The following is a 24,144-nucleotide window of genomic DNA, read 5'->3' as shown; positions in this document are numbered from 1 at the left end:
GAGCTTGTTAGAAATGCAAATCTCAGCTCCCGCCCAGACCTACTGAATCAGAATCTGCCTTTTTAATGAGATCCTGCGGTCACTCCCTATTCCAGTTAAAGGTTGAGAAGCCCGGCACAGGGGTCCGTGGCACCGAAAAGGTTAAGCTCCTGGTCTCCAACGAGGAAAGGGAGGGGAGAGGGGAAAAGTTCAGTCTCGATTTGGAAAGGAGCGGAGGGTTAACCCTGAGGTTTGCCCGCTGGATTGGAGGACAGAGAAATTAACATATGGAGTGAGTTAGTGGGGACGGTGGTGGTCGGGAGTAAACTCGAGTTAGAGGCTTAGCTCAATGCGTCTGGGGGCAGGGCAGGGCTGGGAGGGAAGGAGACGGAGTAAGTGGGTGCCACCAACACTCCCAGGAAAGTGGGGTATGCTGCATGCTGGGACCTTTTCCTCTGCCTGCTGTGCGTTTTCTGAGACTCAACTGAGGCATTTCAGCACACACAAGGGGTAGATGGATCAAAAAACAGTAGCGGCCAGAGCTGATGGCAGGCGTGGAGCTGAGGTAAGAGCACCTGGGAGCTTCTTAATAAGCAGGCTGACATGTGGTGAATAAAATTTTAATGCTGGAAGAAAGAGAAAGCACACGATCATAAAAAGTGTGCCCGGCATCGCTGCATGGTAACCAAGAGGACATGCCTGGCAGGGAGCGCCCATGGAGCCAACAGAGGTGGGGGTCACACCATCCTCTCCGCGTAGCGGTAACTCATGTCCGGGCTCCAGAACCAGCCTGCTCTCCATTTTCTGCACTAGTGGAGGGGAGAAGAGGTACTGAGCGTGTAGGTAATCCAAAAAGAAATGATTTGGATTTGGTGTCAGGGCAGGGATCAACCCACACCCGCCTTTCTGGGCCCCCATCTGACCGTCTCTTGCCCTCACCTACTGTCAGCCCTGCTGGAACCAGGTGGCAATGGTAGGGGAAGGAGGCTTCAGTTAAATCTTATAAAATCCAAAGTAGGTGATCCACTTTCAGACTCCCCTCCAGGCCTCTTTTGTCAGCCCTGTTCAACAATTTTATGTGTGGAGCAGGTGGACCGATGGAAGACACATACCCATCAAATTCCTGGTTGCCCCCAAACTGGTAGAGGGGTTAATCTACCAAGGAGATAATCTACTTGGACTCCAATCATGTTTCAACAGACCATTAACAATAAAGAGAGTCTGTCAAAATGGCATTCACTTTTTTATATGCCCCCTCATCCTCTACCATAAAGGTTTTGAGATGATTTGCAGAAATCATAGTAATTTAAATCAAAATATTAAAATAAAAAGGTAAACGTCAGGTTTGGTCCTGGCATCAGTCTCCATGGGAAGTCGGGACTGATGTGGATGGTGACATTTAATGATGCGAATGGTGACATTTAATAGGAAAAAATATAAAGTTCTGTCCTCGATCTAGAAAACAAAAGCACAGGTATAGGATGTGAGCGATGTGGTTTAGCAACATCTCGGATAAAAAAGAAACTGTAATGGACAGTAAGCCCAGTCTGAGTCAAGAGTGGGATACGGTAGCTGAAAAAATGGAAAAGAAGCCTGCCCCTGGCTATCGTTACAGAGGGAAATGTCTCTAAAAAGAGAAGGTATGGTCCCCCACTGTCCACTCTTGTTAAAACCACTCCTGGAACATCCAGCTCAGTTCTGAAAGTCACACTTTGAAAAAGACGTTGGCAAACTGGACACATTTAGAAGAAAGCCATCTGGAGAGGGAAAGTCCGTGAAACACAGAAGGGAGCTGTGTGCCGCCCCCGGTGTCAGGTGCCAAAGGGACAATGTCATTAGAAGACATAGTCTTGTCCTTCTGAAACCTCCAGCCCAGTGAGGAAATCAGATAAGTAAACCACAGAAAGAAAGAAGGCTAAATCAAGCTGTGGAATCTTGGAAGAAATTACGGAAATTATGAAATATTTGGACTGGGTGATATCCGGTTCTCAACACTCTCAACAGCTGCGGAAATGAGTGCCTGTGTTAAAGAGAGAATCCAAGTGGTGCGTCTCCTGCCCGCTACATGTATCAAAAAAAAAAAAAAAAAAAAAACCCTGACGACAGAGGCTTCAAAAAGTAAGATGTATTTTGCTCACACAACAAGAAGAGAGGAGGTAGGCAAATCTCGGGCCAAGAAAATCAGCATCTTAGACTCTGCAATTCTCTTGGCCCTTCCCTCATGGTTACAAGATGGCTGCTACTGCTCTTGATTTCATGCCTACATTCCAGCAGGAAGAAGGGGAAGGGGCAACACCTGTGTCCACCTGTATCAGGAGGACAAAAGCATTCCCAGGATTCCACGGCAGATGCCTGCCTATAGCTCATCAGCCAGAACTGTGGCTCCTGGTCCCATGATGTGGTTCATTAGTAGGAATGGAGATTGGGTCAGGCAACCAACAGTGTCTGCCACAGATGGATTTTGAGTTTCAGGCTTGGGAGCCTGAATGGATGGTGGTGCCGTCCACAGAGACAAGAAATACAGAAGAGGAACAGGTTTGCTGGGCACGGGGCTGGCAGTTAATGAGTTCAGTCTTGGACTTGTTAAGATGAAAAGCTTGCAAAGTATCCCAACACAGAGATGTTAAGTGGAAAAATCAGATGTAAGGCTTTGGATTGCAACTGAGATTTCTGTGCTTCAGACATGGATTTGGGAGTCAGCAGCCAAGAAGTGGGGATCACAGCCCTGGGTGCAGGCGAGGTCCCTCAGGGAGGAAGTGCAGAGTGAGAGGTCTAGCCAGGCTCCAGCTGGGTACCAGTTTGACATTTAGGCATGAAGTTGAGGGGAAGAGAAGAGTCAGAAAACTGTGCTGGAAAGAAACGCCTGGAGAGGTGGGAAACCAGGAGAGAATGGTTCACAGAGGCTGTGGGAAGAGAGACTTTCAAGGAGGGAGAGAGAGGTGGGCGTAGTCCGCACTGTGGACCCTCTCACATGCAGCTGGGGGCCATTCCTTCCCACTGCCAGCTTCCACCTCGAGCACTGGTGTCTCTGCGCTGTGGGACTTTGCCTGGCCCTGTCAGGGATTGCTCAGCCGAGTGCAGGCACAACTTGGAAGATAGGGAGTTCACCTGCCTCCCACCTCACAGAAGCATCCCTCAGCCTGGCAGGGGTGAGGGGGAGCAGGAGCATTCGGGTAAATGCCCCAGCCTTCCCAGTTCCGAGCTGGATCCCAGACAGGTTCTTAGGAGCCCCCCAGAGGGGACGGAGCTCTGGTTGCCCGCTTTACTGGCTCTGCTCCTTTCTCCATCTCACGTTACCTGCCCATCAAAGGGTGGGCATGGCTCGGGAGCCCCTAGGGAGGTAACAGGGAACCCCTCCCCCCACATCCACTGGTGTCAGCATCTTGTTTTGATCCTTTGTATGCTTTGGTTGTTACTTTAGAAGGAAACCAAACTAAAAGCAACCTTGAACCAGGTGCCAGTCATCACTTTCACCCATCTTTGAACTAGGACCGGACTCTGCACTGACCCAGCATGGAGGTCAAAATTCACGGGAGAAGGGCAGGAAAGTGAAGCTTGGCTTTGGCAAAGGGGGTCAACATTGACCTCGGAGCAAGCAATTTCAGAGATGTGGTGGTGTCTGAGGCCAGGTGTCCATGAGATGAGAAGTAAATACAAAGGAAGGCAGTTGAGTCACAGGTGTAGACTGTACTTTTAAGACTTTGGACTCCAAGGGGCAGGAGGGGCCCAGGATGATAACTAGAGTGTGATGTAAACTCAAGGGAATTTGTGGGATTTTTTTTTTTTTGTATTGTCTTGTTTTGCTTTTTTTTTTTAAATAGAAAATGGAGGTGAGTTGATGGCAAAGCCATCCTAGAGAGAATGCATTTGCAGGGACAGGTAAAGGATGGCTGGTGACGTACATCTCTGGGTGGAGCGCAAGACTCACTAAGACAAGCAGTCCTGGGCCTGTGTGACCCTCTGGTAGCTTCTTAACCTCTCTGAATCTCTTTGTCATCAGCAAAACCACAGCGAATAATAGCTTCTTTGCCAAGGTTGTCATGAGGGCCAAATATGATATTGCAGAGAACTCCTAGCCTGATGCCTGGGGTAAAGTGGGGACATGGTAAATATTACTCATAACTAACTAAAAGTCTGAAATTGATCACCAGGTCCAAGTTTAGGACTACATCCTCCATCCTGACCTTACAGGACGTGTTGATGTCGACCCTTCCTCCAGGTCGACACCAACACTTTCCCCAACACCCTTTCACGTCAAGGCAGATGTCACAGATGCTGTCAGCGCCTCTCCTGGATCCCCTCAGTCTACCCTGGGGGTCACACACCAGCTGCTTTTTCCATCCCTCTGCCTGAGAGCCATCTCTGGCAGTGGCACATGCCAAGCCCAGGTCTGGGCAGGCTGGAAGCGCCAGGGAGTTAGCATCATCCAGGAGAGCCTTCCAACGATGCGGGCCAGGAGTTGGTTGAGAAATGCCCAGCCACCTCACCTCTCAGTGGGACAATTCTGAGCCACATTTCAGACAATCTCCGAGAAGGTCCCCTGTGAGACGATGCCCCGGTGCCTATAGTGGAAACCTGCTCCATGAAATGCCCGTCACGGGTTTTCCCTCCTCCCGTGACTCACTTCCTCTCACTTCTGCGCTTCTGGGATTCACCTCCCTAATAAACTCCTGGCACTGAAATCCTTATCTCAGGTCTGCTTTGAGGGAACTCAAGCTAAGACCAAAAACAGCAGGTGCAGGGAAATCACACTGAGCTTGGCTGGGCCCAGCCCCGTGTTTCCCCGCAGCCGGGAGGAGAACTCGCCCCTGAAGTCTGGGTGCTTCCTGGAGAGAATCGGCCTCGAGAAAGAGAGAACTGACTAAGCTGGCCCCGTGCCAGAGCACAGAGGGATGTCTGAGGGTGGAGCAATCTGTCACTAAAATCGTCCTCCTCCCCAGCCCAGTGGGGTTCCGTCTGCATCCACTGGCAAGGGATTTAGAGAAGGAGCAAGGACAATCTAAACTGAGACAATGAAGCCCCTCACCCCTGCAACGCTGATGGCTATAAAGAAGGCAGAGATGGGCCCAGGGCCTGCGACCTGGGACACCATCAGGCTGCTCCGAGCGGCAGGGCCATGCCTGGCCCCACCATCCCAGCAGCCATCTCAGAGAGACGAGGGGAAGCTCCTCGGGCTTCTTCTGCCTCCAAAATTGCCTCCATTTCACACCCATTAGGATGGCTGTTATAATACAAAAAAAAAAACAAAAAACAAAAAACCCCACAGAAAATAACAAGCATTTCGAGGATGCAGAGAACTCGGGACTCTTGCGCATCGCTGGTGGGAATGTAAAATGGTGCAGCCGCTGTGGAAAACGGTTCCTCCAAAAATTAAACATCAAATTACCATAGAATCCAGCAAATTCCACTTCTGGGTATTTATCCAAAAGAATTAAAAGCAGGAGCTGGAACAAATATTTGTACATCTATGCTCATAACATTATTCACGATAGCCAAAAGGTAGAAACAACCCGAGTGGTCATCAATGGATGGATGGAGAAACAAAATGTACTATATCCATGCAATACAATATTCTTCAGCCTTAAAAAGCAGTGAAGTATTGACAGAGGCCACCTGCATGAAACTTGAGGATGTTATGCTATGTTGGAGTTGAATCCTGGCTCCACAACATACCATGGGCAGTTTCATTTCTCTCTCTCTCAGCCTCAGTTTCCACATCTGTAGAATAGGGCTGGCAATGTCATTGTAATTGTCTGGGATTAGCCAGGACTCTCCAAACCTAACTCCCTTCTTTGCAGGCTCTACCCACCCCTTCCTCTGCCATGGGGCATGTGACCCAGGCCAAGCCAATCAGAGTATCCCATTCACCAGGCCACTCAGGAATGAGATTGACCCCAGTAGGCCCATCAGAGGCCTACTTCGAGATTTTTCCAGCTGGAACCAGTTGGGAAAGACCCTGGCCTGAGGGCCAGGGTGCCGGAAAGAAGTCAAGCAGACACTGGCCGTGGCCATGTCCCCCACCATATGTAGATCTGTCTGCCAGAGGAAAGGGAGGCCCACACAGAGAAGAGAGAGAGAGAGAGAGAAGATCTGGGCCACGTGGGTTGCGGCCTACACCTCTTCATGCCTGTGACCAGCCCCAACTCTCCGCTCCCCAGGTACGGGGCCAATCAATCCTCTTTCTGTCTAAGATGGTTTGAGATGGATTTCTCCCACTTACAAACAGAAAAAAGCCAACCAGGACAAAGAATGGCCACCTCGCAGGGTTGTTGTGAGGATTCATTGAGGCAGGATCTGCACAGAGAGGTGTCCGATAATGGTCACTGTCATTCGCATAGGGATGCGAGCCACTTCCTCTGTTGTGTGTGAACGTCAGCTCATCGGATCCCCAAACAATGAGCAGCCGCCTTTCTCTTCACTCTCCTACTCAGAATTTAACTGAAAAAGCCCTTACGGAGGCCCTGGCGTAGTTTAAGCCTCAGTTCACTCTTTAGCCTTCCCAGCAGCACTCATAGTGTTCTCTGCCACTCTTTGGCTGTTCCTCGTTGGCTATCCCGCCAGCTCTTCGGCATGATGGACAAAACTGAGGTCACTGGGGCTCCCTGAACAGCAGCAGCTCTCGGTCATGTTCATCATTTCTTCTTCCTTGAGCTCTTTTGCGGTGGCTGACTTGGAATTTCATTTTTGCATCCTTCCAACCTTCTTGATGGCTTCCATAAAGTCTCAAGCCATGAGTTGCTACCTCTATTTTCCCTCAAGCGCTCTTCCTCAAAGTGCCCTCGGGGCCCCTTTGCGGCAGGAACAAGATTCCTGGCCAACAGACCCAAGGCAGAGCTCAGCCCTTGAGGGTGTGTATGGCCCTCAAGTCTGAGAACCCCGGCTCTCCTCCTTTTGAAGTCTAAGCTGCTCACTCCCCGTGACTCTTATTCTAAGAGGACAGACTCACCTTCTCCCAAGGTCTCATCCCGCTCCCTCACCAAATGGTCCCTCCTTCTTGGTTTGAATTAACTCACGAATAGCAATTCTCCTCATCAATGCCCATCTCAACAGGAAGTGAAATTGTCAGCAAGGCAATCCAAGAGTTTGTTCAGATGCTCTGCTTTCCTGACTCTGAGCAGCTGTCCAGCTGGTGCTGCCCCCGCCTCGGTAGGTGTCTGGACTCCAGGCCAGTTGTGTGGTCTCAGTCAGGAACCCGTCATCAGTTTCCCCCAGCTGGTCTGGCAGCCTGTAAAATGCTCCTACAACAGTATGACTTCTGTTCCCCTTGCCTTTGATCTCCACCCACATGGTTTCCAACACAGCCCCGCCCTCAGGGAAATCTATGGATTTCCATGTGGCTGTAAATCTTTTTATCATGTGTTGATGCTCTACCTCCCCTTCTAATGGCTTCTTTTTAACAAGGTCAGCCTTCCTATATCTGCCCCACCCACAGTTCCACTTCCCACTTCTGAGGCTGACCATCCAGCTCAAGGCACTTTGGCCATACCCAGTTGGACTAGCATTTTAGTGTAGGCTCCCCTGGTGGTGGACACCCAGGCGAGGATTCACGTGCAACAGAGGCACACCTTGGAGGTACTGCGGGTTTGGTTCCAAACCACTGCAATAAAGCAAATATCACAATAAAGCAGTCACGTGAAACGTTTGCTTTCCCAGTGCATATAAAAGTTATGTTTACACTGTACTGTAGTCTAGTAAGTGTGCAATAGCGTTATATCTAAAAAACAATGTACATGCCTTAATTTAAAAATATTTTCTTGCTAAAACAAATGCTAACCATCATCTAAGCCTTTGATGAGTCGTAACCTTTTTTGCAATAGTAACATCAAAGATCACTGATCACAGATCACCATAACAAATACAATAATAATTTAAAAGTTTGAAATACATCAAGAATTACCAAAATGCAACCCAGAGACACAAAGTGAGCGGATGCTGTTGGAAAAATAACACTGATAGACTTGCTCGACCCAGGGCTGCCATAAACCTTGAGTTTGTTTTTTTAAAAAATTGTAGTATCTGTGAAGCACAATAAAGCGAGGTGAAATAAAACAAGGTATGTCTGTCGTTTATTTGGGAGGTGATTTCAAGATGTAGCAGTAGTGGAGTGGAGATATGAGACAGGGAAACAGCCGATACAGGATGCCCTGTCAAGCAAGTTACCTCTGTGGGTAACTGGAACTCAGTCTCACCGAAGAATGGTCTAGAGGAAAACCCCTGGAGTTATCCCACCACAGGGGCAAAGGAATCAGGGTGTTTACAAACTAACTCTCAGCAGTCACTGGGCATTTATACCCAGCACTTCTAGCCAGCTGTGTCTTCTGAGACACAGCAGCGTCCAGGCTAGAGATGCTCCCAGGCAAAGAGATATAAGGGCTGGCAGTTGGAAACGCACCCAGCATGAAATTGGACAAGCTACGGGCAGGCACTGCCAGCATCTGCTCCAACCAGGCGTGAGTCCCCTGGCTGAAGGAAACACACAGCTATCCAAAGTCACCAAAAACTTGAACCAAGAGATGCAGCCACTGGAGTTTTTTCGTGTGACTGCTTGGATTAAGATGGATCCCACAGAACTGGGATGGAGCAGTGTTTTTCAGCTACATGCATGCTAATGAGTTCACAGAAAAATCCATCCATAAAGGCATGGAGAAGAATGGGAAAGATAAGCAGGGGAAAGAAGAAATAAAAGAACGTGTGGCCGCAAGAAGGAGGAGAGGTCAGCATCCCTGGACCCTAATGGCTTGTTTGCAATGCCAGTGCCTAAACCACTGTTGCTTGTCCCATAAGATGCCCCACGTCCTTTCCATTGAGCCAATATAAGTAGGCTTCTGTTCCATCCAATCAAAAAGCTTTGACTAAGGCCACTTATGAAATCTTCTGTCAACATCTCAAATTTGTTTTGCTCGTGCTCATACTCTGTGCACAGGTGTATGGATTTCTAAGGCAATAGGACTGTTCCTGTCACCCTTCTCAGTCACTTGCTCCAATTTAACTCTACAAGGCATTCCTCCCTCACTCTCACTCCTTCTATTTCCCTTCAATTCAGATCAGCACGCCTCACTGCAACTTAATTCTTCTCTGTCTTTATGCGAGGTGTTGCCTCAGTACTTCAGCCCACCATGACAGCACCCAAGAACAGTCTGGTACCAATTCTGATATGGGGGAGGGACTTTCCCCCCACACCATCAAGCAGTTCTTTGGACACCAGCAAGGCCTCCCACAATTTAACTCAATTCTGACACTACCTACCCAGAGATAGTGTCATATCGCACAGGTTAAGAGCTCAGTTCTACAAGACTTCCCCGCCCCACACTTCAGATGTTAGTTGAAAGTCCAGGTTGTCACCTGTGCTTCTGACCAACCGGCTATAGATCTGAGGTTCCAACTCCCATCCTTGGATTGGATTAGTTTGCTACAGTAGTTTACAGAACTCAGAGAAACATTTTACTTACTAGATCACTGGTTGATTATAAGAGGATATGACTCAGGAACAGGCAGATGGAAGAGATGCAGAGGGCAAGGTGTGGGGAAAGGGCATGGAGCTTCCATCCCTTTCCAGGTCCACCACTCTTCCCAAATCTCCACAAGTTTACTAACCTGGAAGCTCTCCAAACCCTATCCTTTTGGGTGTTCACAGGGGCTTCGTTACACACGCACACACACACACACACAAACACACACCATGATTGATGAAATCATTGGCCACTGGTGATTGGTTCAACTTCCAGCCCCTCCCCCCTCTCTTGAGGTCAAGGGGTGGGAGTGAAAGTTTTAATCCCCAATCACATGGTTGGATCCCCTTGCAGCCTCCATCCTTAGGAGCTTTCCAAAAGTCACTTCATTAACATAAACCCAGCTGTGGTGGAAAGGGGCTTGTTATGAATAACAAAACACCCATTTCACCTTTATGGCTCTGAAGGGATTTCAGGAACTGAGGACCAGAGACCAAATATTATAACAAAAGATGCTCTCATTGCTCTTATCACTCAGGAAATTCCAAGGGTTTGGGGAGCTGTGAGCCAGCAACCGTGGACAAAGACCAATTACATATGAGAAGTATATTTTGGTCATCTGAATGATGAAATATCTATTTCTTATAAGTCACAATATCCAAGCACCTTAAGCCAAGATCCTCACCACATTATGTATTGTCTGTGAGAAATCCACTACCAACCCTGAACCTGGAATTCTTCCACGGCCTGAGCTGAGAGTCAGTTACCCATTGCCTCTTTGCAGCAAGTTGTGTTCCAGGCCAGCTGAAGACATGGTCTTTAGATGCCATGTTGGCACGTGGTTAGCCAGACCCCAGGAGAACCGGAGACAGTCACAGAGTTTCCCGCGGGCTCTTTACTATGTTGGCTTGATGGATCCTGGGACTCAGAAAAGCAAAGGCCAAACTCTGTAGCCTATGGTCTGGCTTCTCAGGCCCTGGTAACCAGCCTCATGCCTGAATAGAGCTAAAGGCCAACTCTCCAGGGCCCGGGTCTTTTCATTCTGGTTAAAGATCCTCATCTCCCAGTTCAGACACTCTGATACTGGTTTTGATTCAAACTCTGTTTCAGTGGGTCTGTCTGAGCTGGGAGCCCTCAATGAAGTCAGATTTTTGTGGTGCTTTATTTTTCCAATTTGCAAATACCACACTATGGTAATTCACTGTCTTTTATTTAGCCAGAAATTCTGCCTTAGCAGCGTTTAATTAAGGCATTACCTTAGGAGTTTCAAATATCTCTTGGAAGTCAGTGAGAAATTAATACAAAACTAAATAAATAAACATTTTCTTTCTTTAAAGCCAATATTTTTGACGTGCAGCAAATGCTTACCAGATTAAAAACTCAATTCACTGGCGCCTACGCTGATGAAAATCCTGAAGTAATGGGATGTATTTTGGACACTGAGCTTTTAAGAAAATAAAAAATACAAATGAAACACACAGCACAGTTCCTTGAGCTAGGCTGGTATTCTTGAGTCATTTGGTGATGGACTTAATTTTTTTAATTTTAGTATGTTTTCAGTTATAAAATTAGCAGGTGATCATGGTAAAAAAAAAAATTCAAAATATAAACAACAAATAAAAGCGCTTCCTACCCCTATCCCCACCTCTAGTCCCAGGCCCAGAGGTAGCCTCGATGAGCAGTTTCTTCAGCATTTTTCTAGAATTTCCCATGTATATACAAGGATCCATACAGCATAAATTTAATCTAGTAGAATCATACTTAGCATACTATTCTAGCATTTGCATTTTAAACATAATAATATGTAGATGAGCTTTAAAAAAAAGAAAGAAAGTATATTCTGGATTAGGTATAAATTCAGCCTTTGTCTTTTCAATCTATAGTTCTGGATGGAAAGAACTGATGTTTAATCTATGGCCCCAAGAATTACAAAATGCCAATTCACCATACATTCCGTTATGTTTAGGATCCTGTTGCAGTTAGCTTTTTCTGCATAACAAACAACTCCATAATCCAGTAGCTTAAAACAACAACCGTTTCTTTAGCTCCAGGGTCAGTGGACTAGCGTTTTGGGCTGGGCTTGATGGAGTAGTTCCCCTGGTCTCAGGCGGGCTGACTCACACATCTGTGGTCAGCTGTCAGGACAGCTGAGGTCATGGGGGTGACTTGGCCACAGGTCTGCCCTCATCCAGCAGGCTAGCCCGGGGCTTACTCACGTGGTGGGAGTGGCAGGGCCCTCAAGAGTGCGAGAGGGTGAGCCCCAGTGCACAAGCACTTCGTAAGCCTCAACTGTGTCAGTCCCACTGGCTAAAGCAAATCACACAGCCAAGGTCAGAGTCAAGAGGTGGAGAAAGCGTCTCTACCTCTTGACGGGAGGGAAAGAATTTGTGGCCATCTTTGCAATCTACTACATCTATATATCTATATGGGGGTAGCGGAGAGGCAAGACCTCATTTAAAACAAGAAATTCCAATTAACCAAAATCTCACCCCCCAACCCTTAAGTTTTGAATTTTTCAAGTGTTATATGACAAGTAGGAATAAGGAGGTAGCTTGTGATTCAGAGCTAGTCCAGTGTGGCACCAGAGTGAGCTGTGTTCGGGTTTATGCCAGCCACTGTGGATGACGGATACATTAGAAATGGGAAAGGTGGCAAAGCGCCGGAGCCTTCTAGTAGTTTCGTCCCGATGATGTCCACAGAGGAAGGGGTACGGTAAATGGAGACCAGCTAGAAACAGCACCCACAGGCCACTTTCTTTTGAGATTTGGTCATCTGGTTGATAATTAGAAAAGAACCCCATGGTGATGGTATAATAGCTTGAAATAATAACAGAATTTTCTTTCCTACATTTTTCCTCTTGCCTCTGCAAGCCTTGGGTGCGTGACGTCAGTGGCATTCAGGGGGGTTGGAGGGGAGTGAGGGGTGAGACTACAGCCAAAAACAAAGAAGCCATTTGAGTTTCAGCACAGAGTTTTAGAAAACTGAGAGCAGAGGCCAAAGTTTGGAAGACAGGGCTTTCAATGACTAGCACAGAGCTCTTGAGAGAGCAAAGTTTTCTGTGTGCCAAGAGTAAGGCGCTAAGGAGCCCGGAACAGACACCGGAGCTGCAAATAACAGAGCAAGATAGAAGGCATGTTCTGACCTCAGAATAGATCCCGGTTAGGCCAGCTGGCCGGGTGAGAGGACTGGAGGGGAGGAGATTCGAGCTTGGATGCCAGTGAGTCCACTATCAGAAGGAATCCCCGAGCTCATCCCCAACTAAGCCTGTCTGATCCCTGGGACCAGGACAAGAGGAGCACTGGAGGAAAGGGCAGATGAGTTTGGGGGAAGGCCTGAGCGGAGGAGCCTTGCAGAGAAGCCCTATGTCAAGACAAGACAGTGCCTAAGGGGTAGAGTACGTGTGTTGGGAGTGTATCTTGGGGCTTGAAATGGGAACAATCTCGAGGAGATGCTCCCAGCTCAGCTTGGCCCAGAGCAGCTGACAGGCGGCCAAGAAGGCACAGAGGGGATCCACAGCCAGACAGGGAAGCTGCCGGGTAATAGCGTGGACCCTGCGAGCTGCGTGCAGAAAGGATACAGACGTGTTCCATGCACAAGCGATGGGGTAGGTGCTAATGACCAAATAGGCATGGAGCCCAAACCTTGGCCAACAACCAGAGCAGGACAGAAACCAGCCTCCTGCAAGAGACCTCACTCCCATGCCAGGACCACGGTCAGCCCACCAGAGCTTAGAAGCACTGGAAGCTGGGGGCAAGACCCTGAACTGGCTGAGCTTTTTTTTTTTTTTTTTTTTTTTTTTTAACAATCTCTAAGTGATTCTGTTTATGTGGAGGCAGAGGTCAAATTTTCTGCAATTTGGTAAATTGGAATGCCAGGCCAATTTCAGTTCAGTTTCATAGAAATAAAAGATGTTATACACGTAACTTGGTGATTGTGAAATTTGTACTAGCATCCCTTCATTTTCTATTCCCCCATCCACAATCAGACTTGAGCGAGGGCCCATTTGCTAATTCCTAGGGGATAAACAGGTGTTTACTAACTATAATTGTGCTTATAAATAATTGAAAGTCATTCTGATCACTAACATGTTGGGCATGTTTGTCCATTGCTTCAAGAAGAACGCTCATGTGTTCCTCATACTGTCTTATCAGTATCCTTATATGCCAGGCAGAATCTAGCATCTTGTACTTTGGGGTAATGACCCACTCAGCAGGACCCTGGAGACCAGATGGCCAGAGCAAAGCAGGGACTCAGGAGTGAGGCAGGTTAAGAGCTGTGTGGCAGAGCTTACACGCCATATCCAAGTGCAATGGGTTTGCTGGTGGAGGGGGGTATCTGCAGTTCTCCGTCACTCACATCATGGCTGCCTTCCCAGCATGCACAGGGACAGTCAGGAGTCAGCTGTTCTCACGCTGCCATTGGATCTCATTTGCACATCACAGCCAGATTTACTTGGTCTCCTGTCCCTCTGAATTGGGTAGGAGGATCAGGATTGGGTTTCCTGTAAGCAAAAACCAACATAATACATAGGTGGAATATTGTTTCTTGCCAACATAAAAGAAACCCTTAACAGTCATTGCATGACTGGTGTGACACTCCATGCGGTCAGGGACTCAGGTTACTTCTATTTTATTACTCTGCCACGAACGGCTTCCAATGTCACTTCAGGATCAAAGATGTGCAACCAGAAGGGATGAAGAAGTTTGCACCTCATCCCTCAAAGGACATTCCCTGGAAGTTACACACACTGTTTTACTTAAATCCCATTGGCTAAAACATGATCACATGGCCACATCCAGCTGCAAGGGAAGCTGGGAAATGCAGTCTTTATTCTGAGGAGCCATGTACCCCATTAAAGTCAGGGTTACCGTGACTGAGGGAGAAGAGAACAGATGCTGGGGGACAAGTAGTGTTTGCCACAGTCCCCAAGGCAAGGCAACTCCTCAGGCATCTCTAAGGAGCCATTATAGTCTGCAAAAGTATTTGAAAACCAATGCCCATGGGGAAAAAAAAATCCCAGTATCTTTATCTTTGTATCCAAGATCCCTCCTAACATGAAGCTAACTTCCTTTTCTCGCCTCACCTTCCATGGTCCCCCTTATGAGCCTTCCATGCCTATCTGAAGACTCCGTACCCACCCATGTTCCCACTCACCCTCATATGGGAACCTTACTCATTCCGAGCTCTCAGACTGGAATGGCATTGTCCCATCTCCACTCTAAATCCTACCTGTCCTTTATGTAATCATAACAGGCATTCCACAAAGTTTCTTCCCATCCCTGGGACAAGATAGAGAAATGGAATCTGGATTAATTAAATTAGATAACTTTCTAATGTTTAAAATACCAGACCCAAAGAATGCAAAATAATGGACTGCTAGCAACACAGAAGACAGCCACTGACAGTGAGACATGGAGCTCTACTTATTTTCAACAAGTCAATTCATCATTGCTATCGTTGACACCAATAAGATCCCTGGTGACATCATGATGAAATTTGCAGATAGTATAAGCCTTGAAAGAAGAAGGGGTATGAATTCTATCCTACTTAAGTATTTGGGGGCCCTGATTCTATCTAGATAAAAATTTGAGAGGAATGACTGTAACGTCCTGCCTTTGGGTCTAAAAGGTCAATGGCACAGGTCAAGAGCTTGGCAGGCATGTGGAAAAAATCTTTCAGTTTCTACTTGACAGCAAGTGCAGTATAAGCCTTCAGTAAGGCTGCCTGAAAAGGTGGTTGAATCTTAAGTCAAACTGATAGAAATATGGTGTCCAGAAAAATAGAGGGCATAACCTAGCTCTGCTTTGATCTGATCAGATCAAATCTACAGTAGACTGTGTTAATGGCCCCAGTTCTCCAGCACTCCCATTGTCCATGCCCTCTGCCACGTCACTTTAAAGTTCCTCCCACAAAAGAGCCAGAGTGTCCCTCCTCCCTTGCTTTTAGTTTTGGCCACGTGACTTGTCTTGTTAGCAGGCTTGACATGACCAAAGATTTGAAAAACACTTGTACAATTGTACTTGTTCTTCCGCATCTACCATCTCTATGAGAAGAACATTCTGGTTGCAGGAGGGGGTGAGAGACACATGACACAGACTGAATGGCCCCAGCTAAGCCTGGCCTAAATCAGCTGACCCCAGAAATCTAAGTGAGTCCAGTCAAGATCAGCAAGATTGCCTAGCCAAGCCCAACCTAAGTGAGCTGGGCTTCAGCCGATCCAGAGTCTCACAATCTAAATAAATACATATTATACACTGCTGGGATTTTTACAAGGAGAGGTTGGAGCCCCTCTTCATAATACTTAGAGTCCTAAGACCGGTTAAGAAAAAAAAGCATGAAGGTAGAGCCCACCATTCGAGCCGTCTGGGACTGGAACCAGTTTTCAGAAGTCGTGAGTTCCTCTTTGCTGAAACATTCAAGCAGAGGCAGCAGAACCCCTTGGCAGGTTCACTATGGAGGACACTTGACAGTAGAGAGACCTCTGAGGGTGCTTCCAATCTTGCAGGACTTTGAGAGCACCACCTGGCCCAAAAGCCTTTGTCACACTGCTGTCATCGCTAGGGTGTTTTTCATGCCACTGTCATTCTCCCTGCTGGTCCCTGGCTTCCTGTCTGCTACCCAGCACCCCTCCCCGGCCCCCTCTTAGGCTGCTTCACTTCCTCATCAGCACCTCTCTCCACTGCCGTATCTGAGGTTTATGTTCTCAGTTTCAATGATGAAAGCAGACCACCACACCTGGGGACACATCAGGGAGCGGTTCCTGTGGTTTTCCTGGGTCTGTATTCACAGCAGAGAGGACCCCGGCTTTGTGTGAGCCTGTCTCCCACTGTCTACGGAGTAATGTTCTTCCCCCACCCTTGGTCAGCCAGAAGCTTCACATCAGGTCTTCCTTCCTTAATCAAAACCTGGCTGAGAAAGACTTTCTAACATTAGTGCTGTACAATTTAGCATGAATTGAAGCCCGGGTCCTCCCCGCTTCGCAGGAGCACTGGGATTTGAAGTGCTGTCACTTGCTGTGGAAGGAAGTGTGGTCGACCTCGCGTCCTGTTCAGGGACTTTAGAATAGCCTCGTGCTGGTTTTCCTCTGGGAGCCAGCCTCACCTGGGATCTTCCAGCCCCTGTCTTTAAATCCATAAATAAGGATTTAAATAGAGTGGGACCCTTCATGTGTTAGATACTGCCTCTGACATCTGCCCAAACAAGCAGCTGAAACAGAAAGGATTAGTCAACAATCTGATATTTCCAAGTAATCCCACCTACTCAGTGGTCAGTAGAAATCGTTTTCAGTCTTGGGTCTTTTCAAAGGTCACTTTTTTCAAAATACACTAACAGCGGGGGGGAAAGTCAGGGTAAAGAGAGCGACTTAGTGCCCCAAATCAGCAGCGCAGTTCCTGTCAAGCGTGTGTCGGTGAGAAGCAAAGCCCAATGGTCACGGGCAAGTGTGTGGCCCCGGCTTGTCAGAGCAATTGATTGACTGCTCGCAATATTGCAGGTGATTTAAAGAGTTCCCCGCCACCTTGTTTGTTTAATGTCACCTCCATATGAGAATGTCAGCCTCTGACATGTTTGACTTCTCCACAGGACAAATGCCAAGCCACGTGCGGTTGTCCCACCGACACAGATTGTTCCTTACCCTCTGTAACCACGATGATGACAATTTCTAAATGCTTAATTTAAAAGAAGCACTAACAAATCCTTGGTCCTCTCCTGATCGGTGGCATAACGTGATTCTGGCATCGGGCTGAGAAAGCCTATCGCATTTGCTTTTCTTATCTCCATGTCTCTATCTTACAAATTCTCGTCACACTCAGTGCTCCTGGGGAGCCGCTGCTCCCAGAGGGAGTAGGCGGCTGGTGGGGGAAGGGAGTGGGTGCAGAGTCAGAGCTGAGACTGTCTGGGGCCAGAGGCCAAACTTGGCCAGCCCAAGACAAACACAGACTGGAGATAAAAGAGGGAAAGCGGGAAACACAGCCAGAGCCGGCAGAGACAACAGCGATGGAGAATAAACAGCACAGGGGACTGGGAAAGCGAAGGTCTGTGCTGCAGGCGGGGGCGCGGGGAGGGATGCGGTGGAGGAGGGGATGCAGGGAGGAAGGCGGAGAGGCTTAGGATGCAGAGAGAAGGGGAGTGAGAAATAGACAACACAGAGAAAGATGGGGACCAGAAGCCCAGCACGGAAGTAGGGAAGAGTCTGGAAGACAAAAAGAGAGACAAAAGGGAAGGAGAGGGGAAAGACTATGAGGGAGAAAATAGAGGGAGGGAGAGGAAGAGGAAGGGAAAAGTGGGGGCAGTGACCCCCACAGAAGGGCTGCCTGACCATTTAGCACCCAGTGAATACCCAGCCACAGACACACTGCCTATTTTTCACGGGGAAAAAAAAAATCGAACCTAGTCTGGTATGTTGTTGAAACAAAAGAAGTTTTTTGGCACTTTTAGAGCAGATGTGAGAAAAAATTAAGTTCAGATTTAAATTCAAGAGAGTTTTTTTTAATGTAATATGTTCAAACTCTGATGTCAAAAAACAAAAGTTCTTTGTGTATGTCTAGACGAGTGGTTCTTGACTGGGGATGGATTTTGCTCCCCAGGGGACACTGATCATGTCTGGAGACACTTGTGTTTGTCACAACTGGTGGTGGGGCAGTGTTGGGGGCTGCTGGCATTGAGCAGGTAGAGGCCAGGATGCTGCTAAACTACCTACAATGCACAGGACAGTCCCCACAACAACAACAAAAAAATCTGGCCGCCAACAGCAGCAGTGTTGAGGTTAAGAACAGACCAGCAGCATCCACATGAGCTGTGACCTAGTACGTAAGGCAGATTTGCAGGCCCACCCTGGACTTCTGAAATCAGAAAGTCTGGGGGGCCACCAGTACCCTGTGTTTTAACCAGCCCTCCATGCAATTCTGCTTTTTTTTTTTAATGGAGGTACTGGGGATTGAACCCAGGACCTCGTGTATGCTAAGCATGCGCTCTACCACTGAGCTCTACCCTCCCCTCTCCCCAGGATTCTGATGCCCACTGAAGGTTTAAGAACTCTGCTCTAGAACTACACTCTCCAATAAACTAGTCATGAATATGTAATTAATTAAATTAACAGAAACAAACTAAAATTTACAATTCAGTGCCTCAGTCCCACTAAGGCAATTTCAAGCGTTTGGTAGCTCTATTAGGCTAGTGGCTGCCATATTGGACAATGCAGACGTAGACTATTCCTCTCACCACAGAAAGTTCTAGAGTTTTGCTCAGCAAGCTTTTCTCACGGACATGAAAAAGCTGACAAAGACGTAGGCTGAGGAAGAAGGTTTCTTACCACATCACCTCTACACAGAAGCATTCTCAAGCTGAACTGCAGAAAAGATAGGACCATGTAGGGTGATTGAAAGAGCCTTGGACTGAGGCCAAGAGGACAAGATTTGAATCTCAGTGTCATTTTTACGAATGTGCAACACTGGATAAGCCACCTGCCACACGTGAGCTTCAGTTCTGCATCTGTACAATGGGGCAGTGCACTATCCCTGCCTGGCGGATCAGTCAGGGTAAGGAATATTAGATGCTTTAACAAACACTCTCTAAATGTCCCTGGCACAGCCCAATAAAAGGTTCGTCATGCCTTCACCTTAGGATCATGGTGCCGGGATTTCTGCCCATTGGTGCCGTGGGCTCCTTTGCCAGTCTGGTGAAGTCTATGGGGTGCTTGTCAGAAGAAGGTTTGTAAATGCATAAAATAAAATAAAATTACAAAGAAAACCAATTACATTGAAATGTAGTTATCAAAATAAAAAAAACCACAGTTGTGATATGTAATATATATGCTTCTTTATTAATGCAGTAATTAATAAGATAGAGTGGCAGGTCTAATAACTGCTGCAATTTCAAAGAAATGATAAGTGAAAATTATATTTTGCAATACGCATACCAACGGTAATATGATATGAAATGTCTATGGTTTCCATTGGAGACAAGGTCTCAGGTACCACTAATACCACCATGGTTTGTTACCTACGTTCATAATTGAAGGAAATGCTAAATCTCATTAGAAAGTTAGTGGAAATAAAGATGTGATTTTTTTTTCCCATCCAAGTTCACAGCCTGACAGGGTTGGAACCTCTGGTGCAGTGTCTGCCCCGTCCCCCGAGAGCTTCTGTTCCTCCCAATGACTTCCTCTCGCCGCCGGTAAATGCTAAGCAAAGACAGAATGAGGGGAGGGTGACAAGGGACATCTTAGGGAGCAGGCCTGGAAGTGGCAGTGTGCGTGCCACTCTGGTGTTGCTCTGTTGGCCAGAGCCACACCCACCTAGATGCCAAGGGTGCTGAGAAATGGCACCTGGCCCTGTGCCAGGAAAGAGGGCCCCTGAGGCAGGCGGGCGTGTGGGGGTCCCGTGTCATCTACTCAAAGGTCAGATAAGAAAATGGATATGAAAGCACTCTATCAAACCAGAAAAGAGTTTGCTTTTCGGAAGGCAAACTCATTATGAGAACTGAAAACAATACGATGGGGGGCTTCCTCCTCCAGCAGAGCGGGACAGACCAGTGCTGGGAAGAGTTTGAGTGTGATTCCAAGAAGTGAGATCTCAGCTCTAACACCAAGGTAGCTTCTGCCCCTTCCCACCCCCGCCCCACCCCCGCCCCACTCCCCAAAACCCCACAGAAGTTCCAGGACTTCAGGCCTGCTTGTGGCCCACCTCCCTTGGTCATTCAAATCCAGGCCTGGCAGGCCCCCAGGAGGGAGGTAACAAAATTAAAAATAGCCTCTCCTCCAAGGAAAAAAATTAAAAATAGATCCCAACCCTCATGAAAATTTGGGTGGAAAGAAAGGAAAGGAAAACAAAATGAATCATCTTTATGTGTTTTGCTGAGCGAGAGCCTGTTGCCATGGCTACGGGGCCCGGTGTGCAGGCCTGGTCTTTTCCAGCAAGTTCAAGGCCTGCCGAGGTGCCAATGGGGGCAGCCCCATCACTAATATGTCATAGCCATTGGATCTGTGATCCCCCAACGCCATCGATGCCACCGAGCAGGTTGTATTATCGTGACTGTGGTGGTTAATTTAGTGTTTCCTTCCGTTGTGATCCGTCTATCACTGCAATTGAGCAAACGAGCGGACTTGTGTAGGTCTCCTGAGAGTTTAGGGAAATCTAGACTGGCTTTGCAATCTAGACAGTCAGGAGAGGTTATGTGATCTTGTGGAGGAATCGGGTCTTAAACCACAGAGTGGGAAAGTCAGCATTCCAGCCAGCCACTGCCTGCCTTCCTGGTGGGCTCGCTGGCATGTACGTGAAAGTCCCCAAGAAGGCAAGGAAAAAGAAGAGGATGGATCAGCCGGCCCCATGGCCTTGGTGGCTGGTGAAACACATGGGATCGTGGCCAGATCCCTCTGGCAGGTGGTCGGGTGGGAGAACAGTCTCCCAGATTAGGAAGGGTGAGATGGATGAGGTCCCGTCTCAGAACTAGAGTTTGAAGCCTTACCCCAAACTGGAGAAGACAGCTTAGGGCTTTGGTGAGGCCTTGTGTCTCATATCCACCTTTCTAAAACAACAGCAATCTGTCTTTCAGAAAACGCAATATGTTAAAAATCTAAATTTACAAAATAAATAACTAAGTTGGAGGTGGGAGGAGAAGGAGACTCATTTCATAAAGAATTCTTCACTTTAAAATAATTGGCCTGGAAATGTTCCACATGGGAGAAGAAAGAGACATGGTGACTCAATGCCATATCTGATCCTAGAGTAGCTCCTGTCCCAAAGGGGGAAATGCTATTAGAAACATTACTGGGGCAATTGACAAAATGAGACCATGAATGGTAAATTAGATAAAAAGATTGTATTGATAAATTTACTGAAGTTGGTGACTCTACTGTTGGTAACTGTACTGTGGTTATGTAATAAAATATCCTTATTCTTTAGAAATGCTGGTGCATTTCAGAGTAAAGGGCCGTGATGTGTGCAACCTACCCTATAATAGTATAGGAAAATTATATATGTGTACGTGTGTAGATGGGTTGATTGATGCAGATAGAGAGGGTGCACATAAAGCAGATGTGTTACAGTTTAAAGTGTTAAAAAAAATAGGTGAATTGGATAAGGGGTATATGGCTATTCTTTGTACTGTAATCATTCTTGCAATATTTCTGTTAAGTTGGAAATTCTTTCGAATTAAATTTTTTTAATTGGCTTCACTTTCTTTTTAAATAGTCAGCCTTCCCAGTGTGTTTAAGCATCATTTAATTCTGCAAAATTCTACTTACGCTCAACTTTTCAGGGACGACTCTGGTACGCAAAACTCAAATACATTTGGAATTATATTCCTTCCATCTTTCAGATATAACAAATGTACTCTACACCAGAGCTGTGCAATCGAATTTTCTATGATGATGGAAATGTCCTTTATCTGTGCTGGCCAATTCTGGGAACAGTAGCTACATGTGGCTATTGAGCATTTGAAATTAAGCTAGTCATAATGGGGATGTGCTGTAAGTGTAAAATACATACCAGATCTCAAAGACTTGGTGTGGAAAAGAACAGAGACTATTTTGGATATAGCAGGCTAAATATATTAATGAAATTCATTTCATCTGTTTCTTTCTATGCTCTTTAATGTGGCGATTAGAAAATTTTTAATTACTTACATGGTTCACATTTGTGGCTCACTTGATAGTTCTATTGGACAGCACTATTCTAGAAAGTCATGGAAGATGGGCTGGTTCTGACTTGGCCTGTAGCGGAAGCTGCAAGCCTCTCCTGGCCTCACCATTCTGACGTGGGGAAGACTCTTGGGAAATAATGACTGATTTTAGGGTTTTCAAGGAGCTGGATCCCTTAGAGCCTGAGAATTGAATAACTGGGCAAGAGAAGGGGTTGGTGGAGAAGTGTTCTAAGTTGAGCTGCCATTTTGTAGAGGCGATGTTTTATTCAAAACCCATAGGCAAGAGAAGGCATGGTGGGTCTGAGATACAAAGTGGAGCTCAAAGTGGGAGGAAAGTGAATAGTAAGAGATAAGAGGTAGGCCTTGTAAGCTCCACTGAGAAACTTGCATTTTCCCCTAAGGCTAATGGGGAAGCATCAGAAGTATGTTAAGCAGTCATTATGGACTGAATGTTTGTGCCCCTCTCCCCAAAATCATAGGTTGAAAGTTAACACCCAATGTGATGGTACTAGGAGGTGGGGCCTTTGGGAGGTAATAAGGTCATGAGGGTGGAGCCCTGATGAATGAGATTATAAGTGCTCTTATAAGAAGAGACAGGAGACCTAGCTTGCCCTGTGTGGTTGAGATCCATATTTCTACCACTGTTGAATGTTACTGGGGCAATCACTCAAATCTCTGTTCCTTTCAGCCAGAAGACCATGACCAACAGCTCTCAACCAGGAGAGGGGACAGGACCTCACAAGGACAGTTGCAGTGTGGCCAACTGTAGTTTCAAAAGATGCCCATATTATGGTCCCATGTATTCTTTCAGTACCTTGCACTTCCCGTCAGAGATGGAGTCTATGTCCCATGACTGCTCTCACCAACTGTGTCCAGCAAAAATGACACCATGTGACTTCAGAGGTTAGGTCCTAAAAAGACACAGCTTTCACCAGGCTCTCCCTTGGGACACTGGTCCTTGGAACCCAGGCGCCATGCTGTAAGGAAGCCCAGGCTACATGGAGAGGCCATAGCCAGCATCAACCATCAGACACGTGCATGCACAAGTTTCCAGGTGACTCCATCCCCCAGTCTTTGAGTCGTCCAGCTGAGCCTCCAGACATTGTGAAGCAGAGACAAGTCATTTCTGCCATGCTCCGTCCAAATTCCTGACCCACAGACTCTGTGAGCATAATAAATGGTTGTTTTAGGCCGCTCACTTTGAAGGTGATTTGCTTTGCAGCCCTAGTACCTGGAATACCCAGAATTCAGCCAGAAGCATCCCAGCTTTACAGAACAAAGGCAGCTGTTGCAATGCATGCTGGGACACAGGGGTGGGGCTTCAGCAGTAGCCACTTGCCCCCAGCTTCTCACACACCAAGGAGCACATACCGGCTGGAATCCCGCTGCGAGCTTAGCATTTAGCAGCTGGTAGATAGTTCTTAACTGGGTTTTCTAGAATTATCAGTGGCATGGGCAACTTTGTAGAGGAAAGAGTCAAATAAAATGCAGAGCAGATTTTAAAGCACTAAGTTTGACATTAAATAGGTGTTAAAATATCTGTCATCTATATTGCCTTTCAGCTCTAGAGAACTCCAATCATGACAATAATTAATATAATGGCTTGATTTATTGCTACTTTTCCTCAGCATGGTATTTATTTCATTATTTTAAAATGTTTGAATCACCCAGGCAGGCTGGCTAAGGTGAAAGATGGTGAGGAATGTTCTGCCAGAAAAGGACAGAGAAAATTACACAATTTATAAAATTAGTAACATAAGTAAAAGTGACTGTCCATGTACTTTAAAAATAAACTGGCTCTAGGCAATCTTAGAGGTGAGGTCAATTTGAAAAAAAAAAAAAAAAAACAGAAGAAACCAAAAGCTGAATCGTGGAGGTTGTCAGATGGTGCGTTCTTAGAACTAGTAGCTCGTGTCTCCTGACCTGGCCTGCATTTGTCCCCTGACAATGCCCCGGGGAAAGAACAGTGTTGTTGGCCTTTCCAGCGTAGGTCACATGGTGGGCGGGGGGAGTGGCAGGGGCCCAGCCTTGTGCAGCCACCCACAGGCATGCACTTCCTTCCCATCCTGTCCCGCAA

This window comes from Camelus dromedarius, chromosome X (genome assembly GCF_036321535.1).
Source record: "Camelus dromedarius isolate mCamDro1 chromosome X, mCamDro1.pat, whole genome shotgun sequence".
Lineage (NCBI taxonomy): Eukaryota > Metazoa > Chordata > Mammalia > Artiodactyla > Camelidae > Camelus > Camelus dromedarius.
This window is presented reverse-complemented; position numbering follows the sequence as displayed.